We start from the raw sequence: 14,663 nt of genomic DNA, 5'->3' as shown, positions 1-14,663 counted from the left end.
AGGCTTTATATCGTAAACTGACAGGAATTTAGAAGCTCATCTGAATAATTTCATTTGGCCCCATATTAAAAACTCACACCACTGTAGTTTCTGGCGTCACGCCACTTGCAGTGGCGCCAATTTATTTGCATCTACTTAACATAGCAAGACAGTAAACTTTGCATTAGTTCTTTGCGCATGCTTCTTTATTCCGGCCAACACAAAATACGATGTGCTTTGGATGCTGTTGTTGTTGGGAATGGAGGGATTGTTGTGTTTATTTCTTGGCTGTTTGTCGAGAGAAAGGTATGGAGACAGCAGATCTCAGTGGTACGTTGTAAGGTTGGGTAGCGTAACTGTGTTCTTGCAGTGGTCCAGATTACAACTGTTCGGACTGTCATTACGATTTGCGTATGGTTACTTGTATTATGTTTTCTATAATTATGTCAGTTGTACGAACTACGAGCATTAATAATGAAGAACGTGATACATAGAAAATAAGAATTCGTATCGCCACAACAAGCAAACGGTTGGCGTATTTTGCATAGTAATTGCCGACATTTGTTTATTGCTGCCGCTGTTTTGTGTGTGTGCGGCGGCGGCGGCGGCGGGGGGGGGGGGGGGCGGCGGCGGCGGGGGGGGGGGGGGGCGGGGCGGCTGTGGCTGCACGTGAGCAGTTAGAGTGCTTTGGTTGCCTCTCTAACTGTGATTGGACAATTCGAAATTGTGTGAAGATTACGTGGATCAACGTTTCAAGTGCGCGCGCTTCATTAGTTGAGACGTAGTGGGTCTGGTGTTAGTTTTCCTCGGCAAGAATTTTCCTCTTGTGTTTCGTAGAAGAAAATTGTCGAAAGACGGCGATTTTCAGTTCGGTATCGGGTTTCGTTGCTGTTAAGAACAGTGAGTTCTATTTAATCTTGGAGAAAAATGTGAGTTTTCTCGCTATTGTCTGTATTTCACTTAACTGAAACTTGCATGGCTTTATTATATAAATTCACCAAACAGTGCTTTGTATACATTATTCGATCTTTTGTGGTATGTAGTTCGTGGTATCGTGCGTTTGAAGTCTTTAGCAATTTTTGGTCAGTATGTGATAGAGAGTGACCCCCCCCCCCCCTCCTCCTCCTCCTCTTCTCGAAAACTGGTGATAAACTAATGCGTAGTCTAGTCCAAAATCTGTTTTAGGTTCGAAAGTGGTAATTTGTAATGTGGCAAAACCAACGAATGTGAGTACTAAGTAAGAATTGTGGTTACTGATTGATCTGTACTGTTTGGAGATGCTGTTAAGAACAGTGAGTTCTATTTAATCTTGGAGAAAAATGTAAGTTTTCTCGCTATTGTCTGTATTTCACTTAACTGAAACTTGCATGGCTTTATTATATAAATTCACCAAACAGTGCTTTGTATACATTATTCGATATTTTGTGGTATGTAGTTCGTGGTATCGTGCGTTTGAAGTCTTTAGCAATTTTTGGTCAGTATGTGATAGAGAGTGACCCTCCCCCCCCCACCTCCTCCTCTTCTCGAAATTTTGCTGTGGTGATAAACTAATGCGTAGTCTAGTCCAAAATCTGTTTTAGGTTCGAAAGTGGTAATTTGTAATGTGGCAAAACCAACGAATGTGAGTACTAAGTAAGAATTGTGGTTACTGATTGATCTGTACTGTTTGGAGATGCTGTTAAGAACAGTGAGTTCTATTTAATCTTGGAGAAAAATGTGAGTTTTCTCGCTATTGTCTGTATTTCACTTAACTGAAACTTGCATGGCTTTATTATATAAATTCACCAAACAGTGCTTTGTATACATTATTCGATCTTTTGTGGTATGTAGTTCGTGGTATCGTGCGTTTGAAGTCTTTAGCAATTTTTGGTCAGTATGTGATAGAGAGTGACCCCCCCCCCCTCCTCCTCCTCCTCCTCTTCTCGAAATTTTGCTGTGGTGATAAACTAATGCGTAGTCTAGTCCAAAATCTGTTTTAGGTTCGAAAGTGGTAATTTGTAATGTGGCAAAACCAACGAATGTGAGTACTAAGTAAGAATTGTGGTTACTGATTGATCTGTACTGTTTGGAGATGTCTATATTCACCCTATATATATCGTACTTTCACTTTCCGTTTTAAATATCAAAAACTGCAAGCAAATGCATAAAGACCCTATTACATAAAAGACAAATCTTCGATGAGTATTTCAGTGTACATTATTTACTCTTACTGGACAGTAAATGCGAAAAATGTAAAGGGGGGGCGAACAATAAGTAACTCTTATGTCATCTGCTAAAACTGTGTAGTTACAACTAATACTGCCTGCTGATTCGCTTGTGAATTTAGCCGTGCTTCATTTGTTAATTTTCCATGTGGAATAATGCACTGTAAATAGGAATGTGATTATTCTTCCTATATCAAGTTTGTTTAAAGGCATCATTGGTATCATCTCCTTCTGCTACACAAGAATTAAATTCTGGGGTCGACAGAAGCGTCCGATCCCACGCGTCGGCTTTGACCCGTGACGTAAGGGTGTTGTCGTGTGTGACGTCATGACGGCGCGGAGTTTGGTTTGAGTGTGGCTGTCTCCAGTTCTGTTTTATTTTATTTACTTTTCTGATCTGTTCGTTCTATCTCGTGAGATTTTTTTTTATTTAAAAACACTTATTACTTATTTTAATTATCTGTTTCCTCCAATTTCTGTTTTAGTTTATTATATTTATCTTTCTGATCTGTTCGTTCGGGTCTAGTGTAGCAGGGGATACAACCCGTCGGCTTTGGACAATGACGTCACAAGTCGCCAGAGAGCAGTTTACCATTTTCGCTTTTGCTGTTATGTTTGTTTCGTTTTTTTACTGATTGCTTAATAAAGTGGATCTGTTTATTCTATCCCGTGAGATTTTTTTTTAAAAAAGACAAAAAACACTAATCAGCTACTGAAGCATCTTTATCGTCTATGGGTTGCAGGGGTTACGACCCCTGGGGTGGTGGGTGGGTATTCATGCATGGCTGTCTTCACTTACACGTTGTAGCTACGCAAGGCGTCTAAATTTGTTTATATTTAGTTTGCCCCCCCCCACCCAAAACACCCCATTTCCCGCGCTTGTCCCGTTAGTGTCATTAGGCTTCTTGTGGAAAGTGTGTGTGTGTGTGTTTGGTTTTGTTTCCGCCATATTTGTGACATCATGGGTCAAAGCAGACGGGCGGGATCGGACGCTTCCGTATTTCCAAATTCTGAATATCTGTATTATTACCTGATAGTAACAGTTGCATGGTTAGCCATATTCATTGTCTTAGACTGATGACCATAGATGTTAAGTCCCATAGTGCTCAGAGCCATTTATTGTCTTAAAAAAATGTATCAAATAGAAATATTATCATTAGAATCTATGAGTTGTTAATACTACTCAAATGAAGGTCTCAAAATGTGTATCTACAACTTAGTGGTTGGAAGAAACTTTTTGCAGTCGTTGATATAATAAATTGACAGCTGTATGATTATCTCTATTTGGTGGTTAAAAGAAAAATGTCTCTTTAGTTAGTGAGTTGCCACTATTCAGTTCCTTTGATTTTTTAAGCCGCCAGATAAACTTGTGGGGACTAGTGTAGCAGGGGATACAACCCGTCGGCTTTGGACATTGACGTCACAAGTCACCAATCGAGAAGCGATTCTTCTTAGTGTTGTAGCTCCCTTCAGTGGCTGATAAGTGTTTTTTGGCTTTTTTTTAAAAAAAATCTCATGAGATAGAATAAACAGATCCACTTTATTAAGCAATCAGTAAAAAAACGAAACTGAAACATAACAGCAAAAGCGAAAATGGTAAACTGCTATCTGGCGACTTGTGACGTCATTGTCCAAAGCCGACGGGTTGTATCCCCTGCTGCACTAGACCCAACTTGTGTGCAGAAATTTTTGTCATAAACTTCTAGAATGGATTTTTCATTCCGTCGACATTCATTACATCCCAGCTTTTAAAGAATAACTTGGTAACCTTGGATATGTAATCAGTGGTGTATGTTGTGCAAAGGCATAAGCTTTGTTAATGGTAATGATTACACAAGTATTAGATGTTCATCAAGCCAGTGTAACATTTTGCCTTTGTAAATATGATGGATATAGTACACTCGGAGAAACAAACTTCATACTTTATGAACCGATTTGCTCAGTGGAGTGCGCATGCACTTCAAGGCACCAAAGAAAGCTACTTCTCAAGGCACCAAAGAAAGCTACTTCTCTATTTTCCCTTTGAATGATGGGAAAGCTTTTTTGTTACTACTAACAGTTCCACACACTCTTTAAAATATGGGCTGTATATGTATACAATGGAAAGAACTTCGAAGCCATATCTTCCCACCTTATTAAGCTGTGTTTACAAAGAGGTTGAAACCTGTTTTGCAGCATTGTCTATGGTTACTGCTGGTCTGTTGATGTTTACTAGATGATGATGTAAACACAAAAACAGCAATCCATGGATGTGTCCGTCAGATCAAAGGACACACTGATTCTAGCTTGCTACTGAAAAATGCCAGTGTGTGGCACTAGGGTTTGTTTGTTATGACTAACTTTGTCATCTTATATTATTGCAGAATATAATATTTGTGTTGTCTCGTATGTGTGTTAATTTCAGATATGTATTGTTGTGTCAAAACAATAGGTATTTGATCTTATCACACACTAATAGACAGAGGAAGTGGCTGTGGAATGTGTGAAGTGTAGACTAAAAAGTCCAAGTTAAAAGAGTGTTCCATGCCAAAAATTGCTCCTGCGCTTAACACCAGCAGCAGTGAAGTAGGAAAGGCACTGAGGTCTCCGCAAACAAAGTACAAACAAATTGAATCAGATACTCTGTGAGCTCTAACTGAATTTATATTAGAGAATGAAGGAATCATCAGTGAGCTTGGATATAACCAGGGGACTCCACAATTACTGCAGGTCCCCCATAACATTTGTTAGCATTGAGGTATAAGAGGTGGTAGGTGTTAATAATGTAGAAGATTTGATCGTATATATTAATGTATTGTTAGTATGTATCATCATCTGGGGTAAGATTGACCACTTTTTTTGACGTTTTTGTAGAATATCTGTTGCATATATCAACTTCTGTTCACAGTGAGTTTTGTTATTGTACATTATTTCTATACAAACACTCGTATTGCACTGTGTATGTTATATTTTTCATAGGTTAGTAGAAAAAAAATAATTGAAAGGGGGTCAGTGTTACCCCGTGAATGGCGTTACAATGACTCTTCAATTTTGTTTTATTTTGTAAATGAAAAGTCTTCTCTTGCTGCTCTGTGTTTTATTTTCCCAGACATGTTTCGCCTTTTTTCACATTAAGGCATCATCAGGGAGATCTATGATGATATAGTTATGATAGGCTTTTGTTTAAAGTGTTTATAAAGTGAAAAAAGTCTAAACTCACCTGGGAAAAAAAACACAGTGCAGCAAGAGAAGGTGTTTTTATTTACAAAAATATATATATATGTGCCTGCTGCAGAGGATGGCCATGCAAAGAAGCTTGACATGCAGAATGGCACAGGGATAAAAGTTAGTGTAGTGCAGTATGAGTTTCTTTTTTGGATCATCTGTTTTCTGACTGGTTTGATGCAGCCTGCCACGAATTCCTCTCCTGTGCTAGCGTCTTCATCACAGAGTATGAGTATGACTCCTGTAAGACACATTTCTATGAATATAATTATAAATCCTCTATTTGAAGCATACTACAAAATCTTCTACTGACAAAAAACATTAAAACGTATTTTACTCTAATCCTCCCTGGAATCTTATACAGAATTCTATGTGAGTCAGTGTGTCTCTCTTATGAAGGGAAATTGCTAATTACATAACGGAATGGGGCAGTGAATAATCATGTTCTTTTGGAACACCTGTAGTTTTCATTGAGTCAGTGGAGTGAAGCCCCAATACTTTAATTACCTTTTTCTTTGTTGCAACTTCTTGAATAATACAAACATAGTGAAAAGTTTGCTTCCCCCTTTTACCCCCAATTACTTTCACTATTTGTCATTTGGAAAAAGATCATTACATGGTTTGCAGTGCTCTCCCTAAAAACTTGACTCCATTTCAAATCACAGCAAGGCTTTATATGGCAAAAAGAAGCTAGAAAAAGTTAAGCATGTTTTGGAAAGAAAAGTGTGCCAGAGATAAGATTGTAGTACTGAAGATTCTGGCTGTAGAGAAGAAAAATATGATGATGGAATTGTTATGAAAGCCAAAGATTTTCATGCCATGATATTGATAATGAAGGAAAAAGTGGGTCATGTGAGAGTACCTGAAAAAATTCAAATTTTATTTTTAGTTCCACCTTCTAGATCGAAAGAAAACATAATGTCAGAATTCAATGTTAGTGAGTATGTGGTTCGCCGGCTGCGGTGGCCGTGCGGTTCTGGCGCTGCAGTCCGGAACCGCGGGACTGCTACGGTCGCAGGTTCGAATCCTGCCTCGGGCATGGGTGTGTGTGATGTCCTTAGGTTAGTTAGGTTTAAGTAGTTCTACATTCTAGGGGACTTATGACCTAAGATGTTGAGTCCCATAGTGCTCAGAGCCATTTGAACCATTTTTTGAGTATGTGGTTCAACAAGCAAGGAAACTGAAAACAAGAATGGGTATTTTATCAATTTCTAAACCAGAAAGGGGAAAAAGTTATTGCTGTTGGAGTGGTAAAGATTGTCACTGATTTTTGCAAAAATGGTGAATATACTTGAATGTTACCAGGAGCAAAAGACAAAATTAGCATTCAGAAGAAACCGAGCGAGGTGGCGCAGTGGTTAGCACACTGGACACGCATTCGGGAGGACGACGGTTCAATCCCGTCTCCAGCCATCCTGATTTAGGTTTTCCGTGATTTCCCTAAATCGCTTCAGGCAAATGCCGGGATGGTTCCTTTGAAAGGGCACGGCCGACTTCCTTCCCCATCCTTCCCTCATCCGAGCTTGCGCTCCGTCTCTAGTGACCTTGTTGTCGACGGGACGTTAAACACTAATCTCCTCCTCCATTCAGAAGAATGTGTTGTTTGTTGTTGTTGTTGTTGTTGTGGTCTGCAGTCCTGAGACTGGTTTGATGCAGCTCTCCATGCTACTCTATCTTGTACAAGCTTCTTCATCTCCCAGTACCTACTGCAACCTACATCCTTCTGTATCTGTTTAGTGCATTCATCCCTTGGTCTCCCTCTACGATTTTTACCCTCCACGCTGCCCTCCAGTACTAAATTGGTGATCCCTTGATGCCTCAGAACATGTCCTACCAACCGGTCCCTTCTTCTAATCAAGTTGTGCCACAAACTCCTCTTCTCCCCAATTCTATTCAATACCTCCTCATTAGTTATGTGATCTACTCATCTAATCTTCAGCATTCTCCTGTAGCACCACATTTCGAAAGCTTCTATTCTCTTCTTGTCCAAACTAGTTATCGTCCATGTTTCACTTCCATGCAAGGCTACACTCCATACAAATACTTACAGAAACGACTTCCTGACACATAAATCTATACTCGATGTTAACAAATTTCTCTTCTTCAGAAACGCTTTCCTTGCTGTTGCCAGTCTGCATTTTATATCCTCTCTACTTTGACCATCATCAGTTATTTTGCTCCTCAAATAGCAAAACTCCTTTACTACTTTAAGTATTTCCTAATCTAATTCCCTCAGAATCACCTGACTTAATTCGACTACATTCCATTATCTTCGTTTTACTTTTGTTGATGTTCATCTTATATCCTACTTTCAAGACACTGTCCATTCCGTTCAACTGCTCTTCCAAGTCCCTTGCTGTCTCTGACAGAATTACAATGTCATCGGCGAACCTCAAAGTTTTTATTTCTTCTCCATGGATTTTAATACCTACTGCGAATTTTTCTTTCGTTTCCTTTACTGCTTGTTCAATATACAGATTGAATAACATCGGGGAAAGGCTACAACACTGTCTCACTCCCTTCCCAACCACTGCTTCCCTTTCATGTCCCTCGACTCTTATAACCGCCATCTAGTTTCTGTACAAATTGTAAATAACCTTTTGCTCCCTGTATTCTTTGCCTCAACAGAAAGAAAATAGGTTAGACATAGGAATGTCACCAAGTCACGAATGAAACAGCTCCCAGTTTTAATGTGAATGGATGCAGAATGCAGTGGGCTCTTATAACTACAGTCGGGTTTCTATACAAGTTATAGATAACCTGTTGCTTCCCTTATTTTATCCCTGCTACATTTAGAATTTCAAAGGGTGTATTTCCCCCTTAATTAGTGCAACAGTGGCCGAGTACCTTAACTTTGTGCCCGCTCGGCTAACCACATGGTCTAACACGCTGCTTCTCGAGCGGGAAGGCGTGCCGGTCACCAGCATGAATCCGCCTGGCAAGTTAGTGTTGAGGGCCGTTGTGCCGGTCAGCCTGTGAATGGTTTTTAACGTGGTTTTCCATCTATCTCACCGAATGCTTGCAGTTTTAATGTTACAACATTGGCCGTCTCAGTAACACAATGTCCGCAATAAGGACATCTAGTTCAGTACTTCCTACTGTGAAATACTTTATTATATTTTGCATCTCCTTTAACTCAACAATAGTAGCAAGTGAGATGTAACTGACGCATAAGATACTGACATTGTGGATGTAATGTACTGAATCAGAAAAGACAGCTTGCAACTATTTCCACTAAATATGTTCTGTTAGACTTCCACTTGAAATGAAATGACAACAAGGAACACTGTTCTGAGTGCAAGAGTTTTGGTTAGGGTTATAATAGAATTTTAAGCTTTGTTTCCATGCTTGCAGAAAATGATAATGAATTAAAGGGGAAAGAGGATAGTCTTGCAAGAATGCAATTCATTGTGATTTGGTTAACGCTCTGTACATTTTTGACAGCAGCCTTTCTTGGTGTTGAACGACCCCTTGGATTGTCACCCACGGAGAGTGAAATGAGACACCAGGATGACATGAGATTTGTTCAGTTAATCTCTTTATTCCGAGTCTGGATCATATTACATCAGGAACAGCTTGGTGGAGGCGACCAGTTGCCTCTTATACGAAACAATAGATGTTCAGCATTGCTGATAGTACAGAGAGCGAGGCTAACCATGGCATCACTAGAATGCCGCAGTCAGCGATGTCTCTGGCTGTGACTGTGGTGACAGTGCAGCTGTGCAGCTATGATGGCTGTGAACTTCCTCCAGCAAGTGGGTGGCCCCCTTGTGACTAAGGGCAGGCTGCCCTATCTCGTGGTTGAACAGTGGACCCTGTCCTGCATTCTGAGATGTCGCTCCAGGTGTCACAGGCTTGTGGTGTATGCTGTGATACTCGGATGAGAGTGATTTAGTACACGAATGGCTGATTGCTTATATGCTCCAGACTGTTTATTCAGGGCTTAAGGCATATAGTCTAAACACTTTCGTGGTGGCAAGTGAGGAAAGGTTTCCATCCTTTTGCTAGCGTATTGCAGTTGGCTCTGCTTCACAGTGCCAGTCGATCACGTTACTTTGCAACACATAACACCCTAACCCACCTGCAGGTGGCTCTGTTGCCACTCACTTCCACTCTGGTGTATTTTTTGACTGAATACGGTCACTATACTGTATTGTTAACCCTGCATGTAGAACTTGAAAGTCAGATCCCTCAAAACTCTGAACATTATAAAGTGCCTTAGGCACATGCCTTCAGAGGTTGACATTGTATGTCTACTATAAGTTTTAGAAGGCTTTTGTGCAGTCCAGACTATTTTATATGTGCCAGATGTATCAATTAACAATACCTTTCTTCCTTTACTGCAAATAATTCTATAATTGTTCAGCTGCTGTGTCTCTGCTTAAACAACAAAAACCACCAATCAAAATATTCCTTTGGTCAAAAATCACTTTGAGTAATGTCATAAAATCTATAAACAAACTTGAACACTCAAAAACAGAGGATTACTATGGGGTTAGTAACAGTATTATTAAATACATAACCTTTACAATCTTGATGCCACTAACATAACTGGCAAATTGTATTCTTGATAAAGGTGTGTTTACCAAATGTCTGAAAATGACAGTTACCCTTCCAGTCTATGAGAAAGGTGAAAGAAAAATGCCAAACAATTATAGACCCATATCAGTAGTTCCCATTATATCAGAAGTCACAGAAAACAATCTATGTATGCAAATTTACAGTTATTTTGAAAGTGGTAAATTATTGAGTAATAGACAGTTTGGCTCTCGTTCGCAGCTATCAACAACAAAAACCGTAATGTCTCCCCTCAGTAACATATATGAAGGATGTCAGAACAAGAAACTCACTTGTGCAATGCTGTTTGATTCAAGTAAAGCCTTTGGCTATGTCACACATGAAATAAAGATAAACAAGCTAGAAATCATGATATTGTAGATAAGTCATTACAACTATTTCAGCTATACTTAAGCAGCAGAATACAGTTAGTAAAGGCAAAAAACCAAATGTCAACACTCATTAAAATAAAGAGAGGAATCCTACTAGGCTCAGTGCTCAGGCTTTTCCTGTTTGTTGTGTATACCAATGACCTACCAAATTATGTGCCACATGACAATGTGCTATGATCCTTGTAGCACCTATGCAAATTCTCCTCCATGCACACTCTGATAGTGGTTATTTCTGCCTGGAATACTGCGACTAGCTTTCCTAGAGTGACTGCTCTCTTTAGTTTAGGCTGCATCCCACATACTCCAATCCTATTACCTTCATCTGTTTGTGACGCATTTGTATAAGCCAGACTGTCCCTCCTGAACAGTGTTGTGGTTTGTTCTGCCACTGCTCCCTTCTTAAAATTTTTACAATGTAAGGCTTAATGAAGCAGCTGTAAGTTGTTGTATAATCAGCTGGGAATTTTCCTGGCCATTCCTATACTTACCACATTCGCTATATTGGTGTGAGATTCTGGATGTTCTAAAGGAATCCAGTTATTTCCAGTTTTTACCACATGCCCCTGCTGCTGCCTCTATTGTGATCCAAAGGTGTCCAGTATGGCCCACCCTAGTGTGGGTGTGCTGCTAATTCTGCATGTGATGGCTAAGCAGGTCAGTCTCTGCACCTTTCCAAGCTCCTTAGCAGCCACCTTCTGTTCTACTTCATTCCACCATACTGCAGCTGCATAAATTATCATAGGTGTTATTATAGTGGCATATATCCTGTACAACCTCCTGGGATTTGTACCCCAGTTTTTACCACAGGCCCTTCTAGTGCACATAAGAGTGATTTCTGCATTGGAATCTATATTCTTTGTATAAAGGGTTCATGATAGTTTCATATCCAAGAGCCATCCCTAGATATTTCACTAACCCCTGTACTGCTACAGTTTCACTTAGGAGTTTGAGGTCCCAGTGTGTGTTCTTTATTTCCTTTATTGTAATTGGTACTGATCCAGGTTTTTGGGGCCGACACATAGATTCTGTTTTCTGTGTCAATTTTCCACAGTGTGTAGGGAACATTGTGGCATTGTTGTAATAGTACCAGCATTTTTGCCATGTATTAATGTGACTAAATCGTGTGTGTATCCTTGGCAAAAGTAGCCTCTAGTACACTACTGGCCATTAAAATTGCTACACCAAGAATAAATGCAGATGATAAACGGGTATTCATTGGACAAATATATTATACTAGAACTGACATGTGATTACATTTTCACGCAATTTGGGTGTATCGATCCTGAGAAATCAGTACCCAGAACAACCACCTCTGGCCGTAATAACGGCCTTGATACGCCTGGGCATTGAGTCAAACAGAGCTTGGATGGCGTGTACAGGTACAGCTGCCCATGCAGCTTCAACACGATACCACAGTTCATCAACAGTAGTGACTGGCGTATTGTGACGAGCCAGTTGCTCGGCTACTATTGACCAGACATTTTCAGTTGGTGAGAGATCTGGAGAATGTGCTAGCCAGAGCAGCAGTCGAACATTTTCTGTATCCAGAAAGGCCTGTACAGGACCTGCAACATGCGGTCGTGTATTATCCTGCTGAAATGTAGGGTTTCGCAGGGATCGAATGAAGGGTACAGCCACGGGTCATAACACATCTGAAATGTAACACCCACGGTTCAAAGTGCCCTCAATGTGAACAAGAGGTGACTGAGACGTGTAACCAGTGGCACCCCATACCATGATGCCGGGTGATACGCCAGTATGCCGATGACGAATACATGCTTCCAATGTGTGTTCACCGCGATTTTGCCAAACACGGATGCGACCGTCATGATGCTGTAAACAGAACCTGGATTCATCCGAAAAAATGATGTTTTGCCATTCATGCACCCAGGTTCGTCATTGAGTACACCATCGCAGGCGCTCCTGTCTGTGATGCAGCGTCAAGGGTAACCGCAGCCATGGTGTCCGAGCTGATAGTCCATGCTGCTGCAAACGTCGTCGAACTGTCCGTGCAGATGGTTGTTGTCTTGCAAATGTCCCCATCTGTTGACACTGGGATCGAGACGTGGCTGCACCATACGTTACAGCCATGTGGATAAGATGCCTGTCATCTCGATTGTTAAGGCCCGTCCACACGCAACGATCTGTCTGCGCAAATGTCTGCGCACATCACATCTGCGCAGACAGATCGTTGTGTGTGAACAGAAGATTTGCACCAACCTGAGGTGTGTGCAAACCTGGAAGTTGGAGTTGGAGGTTTGAGCGAAACCTCTCAAATCTGTCGGTTCAAACCACATCTGCGCAGACAAGTTGGAGCGTGTGGACAGGAGATCGTCGCAAATCTGGCGCGAAACAGCTGTTTGCTCAGTCTAGTGTTTGTATTTGTGCGCACAGGGCATTAAAATGGCTGATACTCGTCAGTGTTCTCGAGAGTTTGTAAGTGAATTCATTGAAATATACAGAAACCACCCATGTTTGTGGAAGATTAAAAGTAAAGAATATAGTGACCGAGACAAAAAGACAGCAGCATACAATGCTCTAATTGAAAAATTGCGGGCAGTTGGCGCCTCGGCAAACAGAGAAACGGTAATAAAAAAATAATTTCGTTGCGAACTGGCGAAATTATTTGCGGATGGATGTCGAAACTTATAATTATCTCTTAAAGCATGTAACCCCTCATATTATGAGAAAAATACTTGTATGAGAAGGGAAATTTCTCCTCATGAACGCCTGGCAGTAACATTAAGATTCCTAGCAACAGGAAGGAGCTACAATGATTTGGAATTTTCATCTGCAATATCGAAACAAGCATTGAGTGAAATAATACCCAACACATGTGAAGCTATTTACGCTTTCCTGAAAGATGAGTTCATGAAGGCAAGTCAAGTAAATTAGTCTGTCAGCGAACTGTTTACCGAAAAGAGTTATCCAAAGTTCAGAAATCTAGAAGATCTGGTGAAGGAGTAGATCAAGTATACCAGCCAACGGTATGGTATTTTGATCTGCTTGGCTTTCTTAGTGATCAAGAAACGCCAAGACCAAGCAGAAGTACAATTGAAGATGAAATTGGAGTGCCAATGTGCGAGGAAATGGAACACGAGGTTATGTAAAACAAAACAGGTTCGCCCTGCAACTCTCGCAGTAAATTTACGTGACAAAACTGCTTTCGCTTTTGCAGCCACTGTCTGCACCATTTTGACCGCTTTCTCTGTTTCCTGCGGTTGGTCTGAATGTTTTTTGCAACCCAAGTTGCGAACACAGACCACAACAGAACTTCCTCCATTTCTATTTTTCAAAATAACTGAATTAAATTTTGACGTTTTCGGGGAGCGTAGTCGCTTGCCACTGATATTTCTTTTCTACACCGACAGATGGCGGGCGAGTAGTAGATTGGGGTTTGTGTCGTGTGAACACACCACATTTGCAGCGATCTTTTGCATGTACAGACATCTGCGCCGATGTCTGCGCAGACAGATCGTTGCGTGTGGACCGGGCTTTAGTGATACGAGGCCATTGGGATCCAGCACGGCATTCTGAATTACCCTCCTGAACCCACCGATTCCATATTCTGCTAACAGTCATTGGATCTCGACCAACGCGAGCAACAGTGTTGCGATACGATAAACCGCAATCGCAATAGGCTACAATCCGACGTTTATCAAAGTGGGAAACGTGATGGTACACATTTCTCCTCCTTACACAAGGCATCACAACAACGTTTCACCAGGCAACGCTGGTCAACTGCTGCTTGTGTATGAGAAATCGGTTGGAAACTTTCCTCATGTCAGCACGTTGTAGGTGTCGCCACCGGCGCCAACCTTGTGTGAATGCTCTGAAGCGTTAATCATTTGCATATCACAGCATCTTCTGCCTGTCGGTTAAATTTCGCGTCTGTAGCACGTCATCTTCGTGGTGTAGCAATTTTAATGGCCAGTAGTGTATTTAACTCATGAGTTCAGTCACCTCTAGGTTCCACAGTAGTGGGGACAAATTCCCTCCTTTTGGACATCCCCTAGTGGTTTCAGTCGCCATTTTCTCATTTATCACGGTGACGTCTACCTTTCGTTTACTTAGTATGTTCTTAATTGACCTGCATGTGGTAGTCTCAGTGCCATTCTATTCTGCAACTCTTAACCGTGGATTTGAAGGTTGTATTACTGAAAGCCTCCTTGATAACTTGGAAGATGTAGAGAGCTCTTTCCTGAAAGTGTAAAGTGTTTTCCACCTTTCCAAAAAGTTGGTGAAGTGTTTTAGAGGAACCTCAGGTAATCTTTTCTCTCTAACATGTGCGTTAGCTGGTTTTTCTGATGTCTTTAAAAGAAAACAG

General features: G+C 40.9%; 1 protein-coding gene across 3 annotated transcripts in view; it reads left to right on the top strand.

Annotated features, from left to right (window-relative positions):
- Positions 1-200: 200 nt before the first annotated feature.
- Positions 201-14,663, top strand: part of LOC126470566 (uncharacterized) — a 280,645-nt gene continuing 266,182 nt past the window's right edge. For 2 of the 3 annotated variants that reach the window (XM_050098510.1, XM_050098507.1), the window contains exon 1: positions 201-285. The gene's annotated coding sequence lies outside the window, so the exon portion shown is untranslated. Of the gene's footprint in view, positions 310-14,663 lie in introns of all 3 variants that reach the window. The other variant, XM_050098508.1, reaches the window with a different exon arrangement.

This window comes from Schistocerca serialis, chromosome 3, assembly GCF_023864345.2.
Source record: "Schistocerca serialis cubense isolate TAMUIC-IGC-003099 chromosome 3, iqSchSeri2.2, whole genome shotgun sequence".
In the NCBI taxonomy this organism is placed as follows: domain Eukaryota; kingdom Metazoa; phylum Arthropoda; class Insecta; order Orthoptera; family Acrididae; genus Schistocerca; species Schistocerca serialis.
This window is presented reverse-complemented; position numbering and strand designations above follow the sequence as displayed.